Below are 11,042 nucleotides of genomic sequence, written 5' to 3' on the forward strand. Positions count from 1 at the left end.
TACATCAAGAGACTGTTCATGTGATTGGTTGCAAATTGCATTTTTGCAGCAATTTGGAATATCAATGGGGAGAGTCGAGCACCTTGACAGATTGAGATTCCTCAACCTGTCACGACTAGGAGATGTGAGTGGCACTTCACTCAGGTTCTGTGACTCCGCCTGGGTTTTTCCACATCTGCAATAGGCATGCAGGTGGACCCTATGGTTCACCGGGAGATTCAGAGATATAGCTCGGACGCCGACGCCGCCGCCTCCTCCTCCTCTCCTCCCCGCCCCCCTTGCCAGGCTTTCCTGGTGCAGGAAACTTCAATTCTACCTCTTCTGTATCTTTTAGTGTACATCCTCTGCAACACAGATGGACTGTTCCTTTTCAAATACTTCTACCATTGTTTGCCTTGTCAATTTAACCAACACTGTGACTAGAGATCCTACTGTGATGTTGTTGCTATCTTCATCATCCAATACCTGTGATTTTATATCCATTGTCATAAAGGGAAAACTCCCAAGAACAGCCATGACCTCTTCATATTTTTCATCTTCAAGAAAGTGTAGTAGACTGTGACGATCTGATTCTTTTAAACTCACCAAATCCTGTATAGTTTTAATTTTATACTTTTTATGATTAGAAACTCTTCTAAGATTGTCCTCTTCAATGTGAGGGAGCTGCAGAAGAGGAGATTTAAATTGTTGAAGGCCTTGAACAGCCATCTGGGAAAGCTTCATGTAGTTTTCTAAGGATGCCAAAGTTGGAGCACGAAACTCCCCTTTCTTCACGGCTCCGGGCCATTATTATTAGTTGGCAGATTACATTAACCATTTCTTGAAGCAAAGCAGGGCATTTTTTCAGCATAAATTGCTGATCATCTTCAAGGGTCTCAGGAATTTTCATTCTAGCAAGATGAGACAGTAAAAACTCTGGCCTTCAGGCTATATGGGCAGGTAAGTGGAGGCTCATTCTTCTTTAAATTAATGCTGCCAATCTCTCTGATCAGCTGTGGTATTAGAATATTATCTGTTGGTCTGCTTGTAGCATCTTTATTATACTGGGGATCAAATTCAGAAGCTCCAGCCAAAACCATGATGAGACGTTTCATATCCATATTTCGGGTTTTATAAACAAAGTATGTATAAATCTGTTGTGCGTATTAGAATCTGGTCTCCACTATATCGTATTGAATGATACCACCAAGAATCCACAACAACTGGAAGGATAACCATAAATGCCAATCCATATACAAGTAAAACCAAAATTGAATTTTTCTGGTCAACTATTCCAAAGCTTGTGGCTTGAGGCCCATCTGGATTTCCAAATTCGTCCCAATTTTTTCGGGACTCTTCATCTGTTAAAGCTGCATAAGCTTTTGCTATCCTCATGAACATGACTTCATCACCTCCTTTATCTGGATGATACTTAAGTGATAGCAAACGATACTGTTTCTTAATTTCTGCTACTGTTGCTCCAGGATCCAAATTTAATACTTCATAAGGATTGTATTCTTAATATTCTCGATCTGTTTTGGACACTTTGTATGTAAGGAATAAGAACAATGCCCATCCTGCAAGTAGAACTATTTTCTTTACTGTAGGAATAATATTTGGCTGTATAGTTCCTTCACATCCTTCAGGATCCTTCCAATCTAATACCATTGCACTTCTATATGATTTATATGATATCGAGCTAAAGTCACTCAAGGCTTTCCCATGTGCCACTTAGGAGTGCCACCACTTCAGTTCAGTTCCTTTAGAGGATGTACCTCACCCAGGATGCAGCCCGTGTTTCGATACGTTCTGCAGCTACATTGGCTTGACTGTGTGGAAGAGTGAACATGCACTCATGCACCCACCCCTAGAATGTGAAGGTCTTCAGTCCACTTCAATCTAAAGCAGATCTGTTTGATGTCAGCAGTGGATAGTCACGGGACCTGGGCCAAGTTGACAGATGGGGATGCACACAGCAGGTTCAGTCCAACTTTGACACTCGAGATCATCTCAGTCTAGACCAAGAAAACACATTTGGTTAGCATTAGCCCTCCCACGAGTCCATCCTAGGGCCAGGCACGTTCATATAATCGCCTTCCTACCAGCTTGCCATTGCACAGGTGAGGCTAGGTCTAGGGTCATGGAGTTACAGTGAAGACCAGTCTGACCCAGAATGGTGACCACAGTGGGTTACTGTGGGAGTCCTCCAAACAGGACTTTTGTGCCTTTGCCTTTCTGTAGCATGATTCCAGAGTTCCCTCCTGAGGGAGGCCAGAGACACCGACAGTGTTCTCACATCCAAGTTCAAAGCCCAGACACTCAGAACCTGTGTCTTGATATCCACTTCCACCACAGAACTCATGGTGGAAAGAGGCTTTAAGAATGCAGTCAATGTGGAATTGTGGGAGCAGGAAGTTCCTGCTGAGGGTACATTAGGTAGCCAAGAAGCCGAGATGCACTTTCCTAGCTCCGTCAGCATCTCACAGAGTGTAACAAAGCCTGGTGTCCAACTCCAGGTCAATCTCAGCTCCGCCCACAAGACTGGCTTTGCTATGAGGTGCTTTGAATACTGGTCGCTTCAATAAGAAGTAACGGCACAAGTCTAGATCCTTATTCATCTTTTGAGCAACAAGATATTGATCCCCAGTCTCCCTACTAGGGCCATTTCTTGCAGTTTCTCGGAAAGAATGCGATTGTAAGATAGTTTGGTTTAGCATTCAGAATGTAGACTTCTAGGTCAGGGGTGGTAAACCAAACCAAGTGTTCAGACACTTCAAGTAGCTTACCATTACATCATGGCGTCTTACGGCAACCTTAGCATGGACCTAGACATGTACAGGAGTGTTTAGTCATGCTGAGACCAAGAACGTAAGTTAAGGTATAGTGGTGTTCCCAGTGAATTCGAGTGTTTAGCCAAGCTGTACCCAAGAGATTGGATAAGCTTTGAGACTTGTCACCGACACGTTGCAAGTTATATCCAGTGCATAGGTGTATCTCGTCTTCCCTTACAATGTTTGGTCTCCCAAGCTAATGGGGAACTTGGGGTAGACTATGTATAACACAAGGACTTGCAGGTCACAGAGCACATCTGACTAGATGGATTGTCCCGTTGTCCATAAAAACCGAAGTTCTAGGCAGCCATAGTGGGTGGCCTCTGAAGGCCCTCAGCTTCTAGAGGAGCTGTCAGGATGGAGTCCCAGAGGCACGTGGGACAATTCTCACTTGCATAAGTGAGTACTTCCTGGGCAGTGCTAGTGGCTGCAGGCTCACCCATAAGGGAAGTTGGGGATGGGGTCTAGGGAGCACATTCAAGCCAGCATTGGGTTTAGTGCTTTTTCATTTTGATGTTCTCTACATTGGAAGAGCTGACCATTGGGTATATGGGCAGATACACAGGCATAGGACTCTGCCTACAGGGCCAGCGCAAGAAGCCAAGGAGTGTCCGCAGGCTTCTGCCCGTGTTCACACCTGGCCTGGAGCAGCAGTCTGTGCCCTGCACGTGAGGTTTATGGAAACTCGAGTTTCCTAGTACCTGTTGGACAGTCCTGGCAGCACAGTTGGCCCTCCCACTGTCTCAGGTGTTTGAGCCATGCTTCAAGGAGTTGTGTGTCTACTGTCCAGCCCCCTCCTGGTCTGCTCTCAGCCCTTACCTGCCTGGGCCATGAAGGGCTTGGGTTTAAGGTCCCAGCAACAGAGCTTGGTGTCAGACGCAACTTAGTGCCGCCCTCCCTCCCCTAGATTTGTCCGATCAGCTGGAGGCCAGAAGGACAGGCTGGGAGTAGGACAGCAGTCATTCCAGACTTGACGTTTCAAGGACAAGCAGGGGACGGGACGTTTTGGCTCTAGGTTTAAGACTTGGAGCATGTAGAAGTGCTCCGCCTGCCATCATGGTAGGCTATGAAGTCTCCATGTTTAGAGGTCTCCCTTCAGAGCCTCATTCAACTTTTGTAAGCCCTCAGCGAGTGGCTCCCCTTACAAGGGCACCACCTATTTCCCAGCGAACATCTTTATTTACCTTTAGGTAGCTTTTTACTGGGTACAAAGCTATAGCGAGAAGTTATAGCCCAAGTCACAAGTGCTCTTTGAGAGTAACCTTCAGCACTTGCAAATGGAGTCCAGAGCCCAGGAAAAGTTGGGGGTGTCAGTTTGCTTCCTTTAGAAGCACAAACTGACATTATTTTATGGAAGGATCCTCAGGCTTCCAAAGTAAAATCTCAGGCCAACTTAAGACTCAGACATGGGAAACGATTCTCAGGTCTTCAAATCTAGCTAGCACCTACTCAGTACTTGTCAATGGCCCACGCAGGATTCGGCGGATTGAGTGGTTCAAGTCCTTAGTCCCTGGAGAACTCAGTCTGGTTACAGGTAGCCACGTGTACAAGATCGTTAGGTGACAGAATAACCCGAATCTTCAAGTTAGACGGTCAGCCCAGAGTCACCTGGATAGGAGCCTCAAATTCTCACTTGCATCTACCCAGTGTCCCCCCCTCCACCCATCCTTTGCTTCAACAAACCTTAGAGTGTGAGCAGCACTTGCGTTAGTACCTTTGACTATTAGAAGGCAGGGCTACAGGAGAGGTTTGTGGTAACCCGAGATGGACCCAATGCCCTCTACCACAAGTTGTCACTCAGGTGCCAATGGGGACATTTAAGCATTGTTGAGTCACAATTGTCCAACCCTTTAAGTTTATACCACTAACCTAGAAGTCCAACCTCTTGCTAGTGCACTTTTTTTCCCTAAAAGGCTCACAGCCCTGCGGACAGTGTCACCCACTCCAGCTCAGAAGTCCCTATATTCCAACCTCTAAGGAAAGAGAAGGCTCAGGAACATTTGCAGATGCCCATTTGCTGGCCTGTATCCCAGATGGGGAGGTTGAGAAATGCCTCTCCAGGAGCACCAAGGCCCTGGTCAGAAGGAAGAGGCTATCCTTGTTCCAGGGATGGCCAGAGACCCAGGACATGTTCATACTGCAGTATTCCCTCTTGCTCCCCCTAACAAGCAAACAAGCTTTTCCCTTCAAACACCAAGTGGTGCCAGGATCCAAATCTGGCATCAACCCAATGACCATTGCTGGAGCCAAGTGAAATCGGACCCGAGGTCTGCACATCTCCCCTAGAAGGGATCTCAGGGAAACTAAGGCCCACCACGCACATTTCATTAGGAAGCCAGCAGGATGGCTCTGCAACCACAAAGCTATCTCATCTGAAGTACCAACTGGGAGCCTTATTTGTGTCTGATTGGCTGTTCTTGGGAAGATGCTACAGCCAGACCCATCTTCCCCAGACCTCTATTTCACTACCTTGAGTTTCTAGCTAGTGTTTTTAAGACTCGTTTTTAAGAATCAAGGTTTACTCCTTTGGGAGCATCTTGTGAGCATCTGAAGGGAAGCATACATTAAGGTTTGACAGTGGGATGTCTTGCAGATCAAGGGCTTCCGTGTCCAGCCAAGTCTGCAGCTCAGAACCTGAGCCCACGACTCCTGAATTCTGCCCGCTCCATACGCCGGCTTCAGTCTCCTTCATAGGTCATGCCACTACCCAATGTTTCAGTGGGGTCTTGAAAACTTTCTGCAAGCAAGGGCATTCTCTGCCACATCTTCAGCACCTAGGAATCTGGTGCACAGGCATTTGCTGTTGAATGGTTTACTCAGGTGTTTCCAGGCATCAAGAAGTTTGAGATGCATTTGTGTTTTCCAGAGCTTCAAGCCTTTCACATCGTGAAGGCTTAGGAAGTTGGGGGGAGGTGGTTGATGCCAGCCCCGATTTGACCGTTTTCCACCCCAGCCTTTGTAGTCCCAGATTGAGATGCAAACCAGGGCCCAAGCACATCTGAAACGTTGTGGTTGATGTAGGTGCCCGAGGAGCAGTATGTAAAGGACCGGTCACTACCCCTGGCAGCACCTTGCAGCTCAATGCCCTTCAATGTCTCAGAGATGTCTACATCCACTCAGTCACTCTCATTGCCAGAGAACAGTATCCCCCCAGGGCTGAATGACCTATGTAAGCAGAGAAGGTTGAGGACGAGGAGGAAGACTCCATGGAACTAAAGCCATTCACCCTCAAGGTGAAGAGGTTGACCCAGCTCAGGTGTTCACCTGGCAGCCGACCACTGGCAGAGGCTCATTCCTCATCCTGTCACTTAACATCTTGGAACCTCATAAGAGCCATTGGGAACAAGGCCCAGACCCAAGCATGAATCCCACATTCAGACCAGGTCTTAGGAGAACCTAGTTGCAAATAAGTACCCAGGAAGATATTGACCTCAGGTCAAGTGGTACCCCTTATAACCTCCCAAAACATTAATGCGAAAGCCTAGGGGAACTTCACCATCCTCCAACTTTCCCCTCTAACCTCTTATCCACCCTGAACTTCAGGGCATGCACTTCAGGCGAGACCCTTTTTACCCCCGGCACTGGTGTGCAGTTCTCAGGGAGGGAGCTTGCACCTGAGATTGCCAAGCAGAGCTGTTGTTCTAGCAAGTGCCACATGGGTAATTGAGGACTGAAGCTTACTACAAACCATCCTCAGAGGACCCAAAGTTGCTACTATGTTGGACTGTGTTGAGAGACTGAGCATCTGCAGGAGCTCATGGAGCGCTGTGATGGATTAGTGATGTCTGCCACAGATTCTAGGACTGCCCCCAGCCCCTCCACCATGAAGGTCAGAGAGTGGGCGTGGCCCAAGCATCAGACACTGATCCACCTGGGAGCTTCCCAGGAAGGGAAGCAAAGTCAGCGGCTGATGAGTTACCATTGCATGCTTTATGGTACAAAGTGTCATTTTCCCATCCATCATGGAATCATTAGGCTAAAAATGTTTCTTCAACTTTCACCTCGGTGCTTGGCCTCACTGGAGGGAAGGAGGGAGGGATACAGTCTAGCCCAAGTCACCCGTCTGACCCACAGGGGGCAGCACCCACCAGATGTAGTGCTTTCCCTATAAGGGACTGAAGAGAATCCTTGCTCAAACTCCATTGTTGAGTTACTCCCAGAGCCACATCCACAGGGGGACAAGCTCTGAGCATGGAATTCGCTGGTGCCTGCAGCTGCGCATCGCGGAAATAGAGCCTGAAGCGGGGCTTCTGCGCCTGCGCCAGACATCGCGCAGACCTGGAGCGAAGGCAGTCAGTCCCCTTGGCAGTGGGAACACACGCCTGTCCCACGGCATATTGAAGCCCCCCCCCCCCCCGCAGGATGCAGAATCGAGAAGCAGGACTCATCCCTTCCCGATTAGTCCAAGGGGTCAAGACTCAAGTCCCCAGAGCTCCATCTTCTCCTATGCGCCCAGTATTACAGGACCATTGGTACAGTTGGAGAGAAGACCCATCCTCAGGCAGGGGATCCCAGCTCCCTCTGTGGTAGGCAGGACGAGGCTCCCCGCTGTGTGTTCATGCTCCTCGTGGCTTGGGCCAGCACCTGTGCCTGGAATCAATACACGGTTGAGGCAAAGACTGCCCAGGGTTGGTCTGACCTCATCTCAAGATCCCTCTCCATCTACATGTTACAGGAAGGCAGATCCAAGGCCCAAGGAGGCTTAATTAAGCCATTGGTGGCTTGAAGGTCGTGGCAAGGCCAGGCAGAAGGTTCGCAGGCCTTTAGGGGCTGATGAGCCCCAAACGACAGCCAGGGTTGTATTCCACTCATTCATTGCAAGGACTGGATTGCTTAGGAGTGGCATCCCCCATAGATCTTTGACGCAGCCAAACACCTCAATTTCTTCTTTGGGAGACCAGGTCTCAGCTGTTGTGCACCTAGGTTGCACAACCAGCCCAGAGTCACTTACAGAGGAAAGAGGCTCATTCCTCATGAGGTTCCAAGACTTTAAGTGACAGAGGATAAGAGCCATTGAGAACAAGGCTCCAGACCCAGCATGAATCTAACAATACGGTCCACAGAGTGGATCTAGGTCTCCAGTTGCTAGTGTGTGGAGCAGAAGAGGAGGCCAGGGCCATGGGTCATGTATGCTGCCTCTTTCTCCCCAGCACTTGACACAAGTGACCCCAAACTTGGACGTGGCGATTTGAATCCCTTTGTGATAATACCTTAGGGATAATGCAGGTCACAGAAGCTGGGGCTTTCATTCTGCTGGAACAGGAACAGAGGCTTAAAGCACAGTCAGGCTCTAGCTCAGGGATGAGTCAGGTCCACTCAGCCAGGACCCCGGGGAAAGGGACTAGTTACTTGATACCTCAGTCGACCAATACTCAACCTCAACTCCATCTTCATTCACCCAGGGCTGGGCACCTTAGACTGTACAAACCTTCTTGGTAGCAATGTTTAGGGCTGGCATTTCTCCGATTTGAGAGAAGCTCCCTCTCGTCAGTTCCTGCCGTTCAGTGGCTGAATGGACTTGAACTTGTCCCCTTAGAAGGACCTGTCCAGTAGGTGGAAACCCAGTGTGAAGGTCCACATTTGTGTGCCCATAGAGCTAGAAGGTGTGAGCTAGTTCAAAGGGCATCCCGATATGGAAGATTCAGAGGGAGGGAGGAATGGTTCCATAGGGTATGGACCACACCGGACACCACCTGACATCTCTTCCATGGGGCAAGAGCTGCCTGGAGACCTAGCTAAGGCCTCTAGGTCTCTGGTTCCCCAGAATGCTAGGGTTCTCTTGCGGTCTGTATGCCAACTCTAGCTGACCCCAAGGACTGCATGTGGGCGAGTGTAAGATTTTAACTCCAAACCTAACACAGCAGAGGCACTTGCAGCTGTGGTCTATCCCAAGAGACTCCTTCCATTCTGTAGTGGAGTAGCTGAGGCTTCTTGCCTCTCCTGAAGCTTGGCACTTCGAACTTCTCCCTTCTACTCTAGGGGAAACAAGGATCTCCGACTTGATCACTTTGCTGACATCACTGTTCCTGCCGAGCTTAGTGCTCAGAAACCCCAGCCAGCCCACCCGTGTTCATTCACCTGGAGACAAGTCAACATGTGATCTTAAAGCCCATCACGATCCAGGAAGTGCAGTTGTCCCAATTCCACGGAGGTGCTGAACACCCCTGCAGGACCAGGGCATCTGCCCACTTCCCTGCTCCAGGCTTTGTTTCATCTGCCCCCAGGCCCTCTATCTAGAGAGCATTCAGGTCTGTCACTTCTTAGTACAGTAAGTCTTTGGCTAAGAGGGAGGAGGTCATGGAAACCTTCCTAGGTCTCCTGTAGATTCCCAAGTCCTGGTAGACAATGAACCACGTATCCTCAGGCTAGACGTTGTTCAAAGGGATGTCTGGCTATTGAGGCTGGGAATTCTCAGCAACTGATGCATGGTAAATGCTGAGTTCTAGAAGACATGAGCAGGGGCTACACTTTGTGAGAGCCTGTAGCAATGCTAAAAAACAAGGCTCACATAGAGGGCCGAGTGTAAGGCTGGATCAGACTCGATAGATCCCGCAGGCTGCCTCTGCCAAGGCCCGGGTGCCTGTGCCTTCTTGTACTTAAGCCAGTGCCTTCTAAGTTGGCCAGACAGCTGTTCATCCTCCCTCCCTTCCTCCCCAATCAATGCTCCTCAGAATGAGGAGAGTGCATTATTTATTGCTAATGGAATTAGAGTTACTCAAGGCACCGATCAATCAACGCAGATGCTTCATCAGGCAAGAAGAGGAAAGGGAGGAGCTATACATTCGAGGCCAACACCGATGAGCCAGGATCTGGGCAGCAGTCTCAGCCCAGACACCAAGAGGCTGCCTCCCCAGGTGGGGCTGGGTTTCCCCTCTTCATACAAAAAGGTACCAGGCCAGGTGGCTCAAGGACTTTCAGATCTGAGAGACTGGTAGGGAGTTTCCAGGAACTGTTCCCAGGACAGCTAGGAGTTGCTAGGACAGTTGAAACTAGTTGGTTTAAGTAGCTCAGGCGCCCCCAGAAGTCGTTTGGGAAAAGCCTTTGCTTTTATATGAATGACTCACTCACCCAGAGGCTACTAAATCTGCTCGCCATGATCAGCACAGCTTTAGACTTTTCTGCCCGGGGTTAGGACTCATCTACTTCCATAGAAGCAATTCATGCTCATTAAAAAAATGGGTGTGGAGGACAAGACGGCAGCTCCCCGCCTTCTCTACTCAGGACTTCGATTATAAATCTCAGCTATTTCGGTCTGGGACCCCCTGCCTAGAAAGGGCTATGTGGTTCAACCACATAGAAGTCAGGGTAATGAGACAGCAATATGTGCCAACCATTTCCATGACAGGGACGGAACTCTGGAGAGTTCAGGGTGCAGGAGATGTGGCCCACTGAGACCCCCTGCTGGCTGAGGTCCTGATCCAGGCCTAGTCCAGGGACGGTGTCAGGCTGCTAATGCCCCCTTGGTGTGCCAGGCCTGGGCCTTGCTGGAGTCATGTCTGGGAACGCAGCCCATAGTGTCGGGTAAACTCCAAGAGAAGCAGAGACGTGACCTTGAGCATGAAGCCACAAGTTACAGCAGAACCTGGAGAAGGGTCCCTTACTCTGGTTAGGGGGGGAGCGTTCGACAGTTGGAGGGCCAGTGGAAGGGACTGGAAACTCGAGTTAGGATCAGTCCCTGCCACTTCTCACCCCGAGGCTTCCATCCTTTGCTACTGGCCCATCAAAGAGATGAGAATGCATGTCTACCTCCTTGTTGGTCCACCTCCAAGAAACCTCTTTTGTAAAAACTTGTGCTATCACATGGACTTTTGGGCCTTTTGGGTTTGAGTTTTGCACCAGAGTCTGTAGAGCTCTTCAGTGGCTAGGGGGTGAAGTTTCGGTGGTGGGGAGCTCCCTCAGCTCTTACCCCTTTATGGGCTGTGCTCATCCCGGGGGACCCCTGTGCCAGCTACGGCAGCCTGCATGCTCACTTCCTCTGGCCTTCCAGACCCCCATCCCCACCTTCGCCTCAGGAATGGCTGTGTGGTCAGCTACAGCCAGGGTGAGCCATCATCCGATCTCACTATTGCTTCCGGGAGGGCACCTTTGGTGCCTTTGGGCTGAGCAGACGGTGGCAGTGCCGAGTCGGGAGCTATAGCCTCGGTTCCCCACCTGCCACTCATGCTTCCTGTGCCTCAGCTGGTCCTTTGTTCCAACAGCTTCCACACCTTGGCATCTCTGCATGGGCCGTCT

The 11,042-nt window shown here is 49.7% G+C and overlaps 1 pseudogene; it reads right to left on the reverse strand.

Moving 5' to 3' along the window:
* Positions 1-330: 330 nt before the first annotated feature.
* On the reverse strand, positions 331-1,596 carry LOC143642083 (translocation protein SEC63 homolog pseudogene; annotated as a pseudogene).
* Between the last annotated feature and the right edge of the window lie 9,446 nt (positions 1,597-11,042).

The sequence above is a fragment of the Callospermophilus lateralis genome, chromosome 1, assembly GCF_048772815.1.
Source record: "Callospermophilus lateralis isolate mCalLat2 chromosome 1, mCalLat2.hap1, whole genome shotgun sequence".
Classification (NCBI taxonomy): Eukaryota; Metazoa; Chordata; class Mammalia; order Rodentia; family Sciuridae; genus Callospermophilus; species Callospermophilus lateralis.